Raw genomic sequence first — 4191 nt, 5'->3', positions numbered from 1 at the left:
TGCCTTAGCTTTTCCTCTTCTACGTTTTTTATTTTTGAGACTCAAAAGCTTTTAATGGCTTAAAAGCTCTGAAGCTTTGTTAAAAACAAAAGTTTAATTGACAACACATTGCCACGGACTGCCGAACAGCCCGTCACAGCCTCTTTCACATGAAAGCTCCCATCAAATAAGCTTCGCAAGAAATTTTTGAAGCCTTCTTCCCCATGCTCTTAGTAGCAGCCAATTATGCTTTGCATCTTCTTCATGTTTTCTACACCCTTCCCTACAAACTCAGCCCCTAGAACCATTCAGTTTCCCCCACCTTCGAATGTACATGTGATCCTCTTTTTCCACACTTTTCCACCAATTCTCCAAGAGCTGGGAGCACAAGTCCTCCTCATGCAAGATTCATCCAATTCTCTTCTATAGGATCTTCATCTTCACACTTTATAGCTCCTTGCAACTTTGAGAGATAGTTCCTCTTCAGTTTCCTCCCTGTCAGGGGATTTTGATTCTACATCTGCATCAAGCTTCCTTCAATCCTTCCCTTTCTCCTCTAGTATCACTTCCTATGGCTTTGCTTCGCCAAAAGGATTCACTTTCCAAGGTTTGGAAGAAAGGTCTATGGTGTCCTCTGCCTTTGGAAGATTATCATTCCCAAGTGCAACAGGGGTTAATGATGAATCAATTGGTCGACTTCAATGCTGCAGCACAAGACATGGCCTCTCAGAGTCTTTGGGACTTCAAGAATCAGTATATCTGGGTCCTTGGATAGGCCAAAATCCCAATGTCTATGCAGTGAATCAAAACCACCACTGGACACTCCACAAAAGACCAACTTCTTGATCAGGTCACAAAAATGAGTGCTTGACTTATAATGCTCACTTGTAAGTACAAAACATAATTGAGTCTGCTGAAACTTCAACTTATATCCTTGACATTGAAAGTGTCACGAAAGAATGTGGTCTTATGAGCAACCTAAAGAATATAATTGTCATGATTGCAAGGTAACTTCCAAGAACTATACTTGTAGCGAAAAATTCTTTGAGCTTCCAGCTATCTGGCAGAGGAGAAGGCTTAACTCTATTCTTGGAGATGGTCATGATGGTACCATCATTGAGTATAACAATACTAAGAACCATGAAGGGTGAAAAGTCAAATTTCCATATCAAAGCAATCAACATAAATCCAAGCACTATACGGATGGTGATAGACACAACATATATGTAGTTTTTCATTCTCTAAAATATAACTCGACTTGTCAAAACCGCACTAATGATGATGCTCAAGCCTTGGTTCTATCAGCACAATGTCAAAGGCACTCCTTGCATAATCGGTTGCATCAGCAACAATAATACCAATATCAACCGTTTTCAAAGCACGAGCATAATTTATTCCATCACCAATCATTCTACATATGTGCTTCTTCTCTTGTAGACGTTTAACGATTTCATATTAATGCTCTAGAAAAACACCAGCAAAGCCATTTGCCTTCTCAATAAGTTTATCCACTAGAAGAGCTATTCAACCATGCTTCCTCAAAGGCATAGTTGGAGATTGCATCCAATCTTGAAGTTGATAAATTGTGGTAGTAATTTCGACTTACAAGCATTCTCTATAGGTTCCCAGTTTGCATAGCCGCCTTGAGCCTGTATAAAACTTTGCCAAGAGGATAATATATCAAGATGTATAAAAGGTAGAGGGACAATGGTCATAGCACAGCAAGTCTCCTCCTTCTCCACAAAGAATGTAAGTGTCGGATGTAGCAATACTCCACTTAAATGTCCATGATATGAGCGGATAACTTTTAGCTTTCATAGATTGCTACGCAAAAATAGGCAAACATAGATCATGAAAATGGAGAAAGGAGAGAATGGAAGTATGAGGCACCATTCAGATGGTTTACACACACCACACTCACACATAGACAATCATAAAGAATCCTTAGAGGAGGGTGTGTATGCAAGTACAATCTGAATGCGCTATCAATAACTGAGATGATCCAACCACAATGGAATCCAAAAAGAAAATCCAGCGAGTAGAAAAATTTTGTCAATGTAAGCGAAACAAACCAAACACCCTAACAAGTAATTTTAATAAATTGTGATAAGAGACATATCATTTGCACTAGCAACATCCGAATTACAAGTAACATGGGGAAAGTCCAAAGCAAAGGATTAACATTACAAACTTTTCCTTTTAGTCCTTGAGTCTTCTGCATATGAACGTGTTTTTCCATGCATTGTGCCCTAATAAAAATATGCTTTTGAAAGAGACTTTCGTGCTCAATCATTCATGCGGTTTGCAATTAAAAACCATGTAATACAATCATTCAAATGATGCTTCCACACAAAAATTTATGAATGCACTGAAAAGAATGTGCCTAGCCTAACTATATGTGCTCATGCGTCATGCAAATGCAAACGAAAAATACACATAATGGAAAATAAATTCCTAATGAGGTTGACTAACATCTTCAAATTCTTGGCGAAAACCTCCACCCTTAGGTTTGCAATGGTGGACGCGGAACATCACGACAGTATGTCGTAAATCTTGTGATTCAATCAATTTGTTGTTGCATCGGTGAAAATCGTGCCACATTCAGCCTGTCGTCCAAGTGACAATGATTTTGGGCCGAACCTTTAAATCCACCCTTGAGCCTCGTGTCTTTGGCCATTCTGCCCGCTATCATTTAGACACCCATCGCTCGGCCCAACCCCACTCGAACAAGTTGACATTAGGCCCCCGGCTGAATCGACCATTCGGACTAACCTAGCATTTGGCCCACTTGACTTAGCCCTTAGCCATTTGGCCACACATCCCTCAGACAACTACATTCAAACTGGCCGAATTTGACATTTGGCCCCTACAATTTGGATCTATTGGGCCAAATTTGGATTTTTTTAAACTTTTTGACCTGAAGACCTTGATTGACCCAGACCATTGTTGTGCGAACCTCTGAAGACCATACTGACGCTTAAAGTACCTTTCTAGCGCGAGAAAAGATAAATCAGCGAAATGCAGACTTAGAAGCGACTCTATCCAAGCAGCTAATGGTCCAAGCCACTAAGTAGCACCAGACTGATTCATAGATTCCCAATGGATCTCAATCAAGCTGAATGAGATAGCACAAACCCTAGGACTGATGAGAATGATTTTAGATTGAACTTACAGCCTATCAGGCCAAATTTGTAAATGAGAGTGCAAGAGCTATGTAGTCACTTTACCTTCGCACTCATACCGATTTCTAGCACTTGAAGTACACCTAAGAAAATCTGAAAGCTTGATTGAGCACAATGCATGGAAATGAGCACGCGCGCGCGCGCACACACACACACACACACACACACACACACACCAACACCGAGTGACTGTAAATTGAGGATTGTTCGTATAATTAACAGAAACACACTTAGACATAACTATAAAACAAATTCACCAGTAGAAGAGGAGACATAGTCAGTAGATCGAAACTCCAAGTGTAGGATCAAGCGAAAGACACAATAGAGAAGCCATAAAGGACATATACCATTGGAGGAGCGGGTCTACTCGATCTAATCAGTCTCATCGACAACTTGGTGGAGAGAGAGACCACTGACATGGCAGAGACAAGCACTAACCACAGATGGGACATGACCTAGGTAGTCTCCCTACAGAGATCTAGTGACTAGTCGCCGATTACAATCTATAGGTGTGGACAGCAGACCACCATGGTAGGACTTCCGAGGATGTCATAACAAACCTAAAAGAGGAGAGAAGACTAGCGTAGGAAGCCTTATGGATTCTAGTGACCTACAATAAGGAACAACAAGCTAGGAGCTTGCGATAGAGCATGGAAGTGCATAAAATTCAGTGAGTGCTAGCACTAGCAAATAGGAATAGGACAGGCCCCCATGCCGAGGGAAAGAGTGCTAGAAGGAGATCTTATGTTGAGTGAGCTTCTCATTAAGCAATTGCTAGACAAAACTTCCACCGAGTGAAGCACCGCTGCAATGGCTACCTCGTTGCTTGCACGATTAGGAGTTATCTAGGGCTCCAAGAGCCAATCCAAAATCCCTGTAGTCGTGAAGCAGCTAGAAAAATACCAGTGGGACAACAATCCCTACAGCCTCGTAGAGCAGTTTGAGCAGGTCTGTGAAGCCAACGGCCTCACCAATCTCACTCAACGATTACAAGCCTTCAGGCTATGTTTAGGCGATAAGGGAAGTACTT

General features: G+C 41.4%; 1 pseudogene; it reads right to left on the bottom strand.

Moving 5' to 3' along the window:
• Window positions 1–729: 729 nt before the first annotated feature.
• LOC148013700 (plasma membrane ATPase pseudogene) lies at window positions 730–1404 on the bottom strand (annotated as a pseudogene).
• Window positions 1405–4191: the final 2787 nt, after the last annotated feature.

Source organism: Lygodium microphyllum, chromosome 26 (assembly GCF_053477565.2).
Source record: "Lygodium microphyllum isolate KBCC chromosome 26, Lygodium_microphyllum_v1.1.10, whole genome shotgun sequence".
NCBI classification, from domain to species: domain Eukaryota; kingdom Viridiplantae; phylum Streptophyta; class Polypodiopsida; order Schizaeales; family Lygodiaceae; genus Lygodium; species Lygodium microphyllum.
This window is presented reverse-complemented; position numbering and strand designations above follow the sequence as displayed.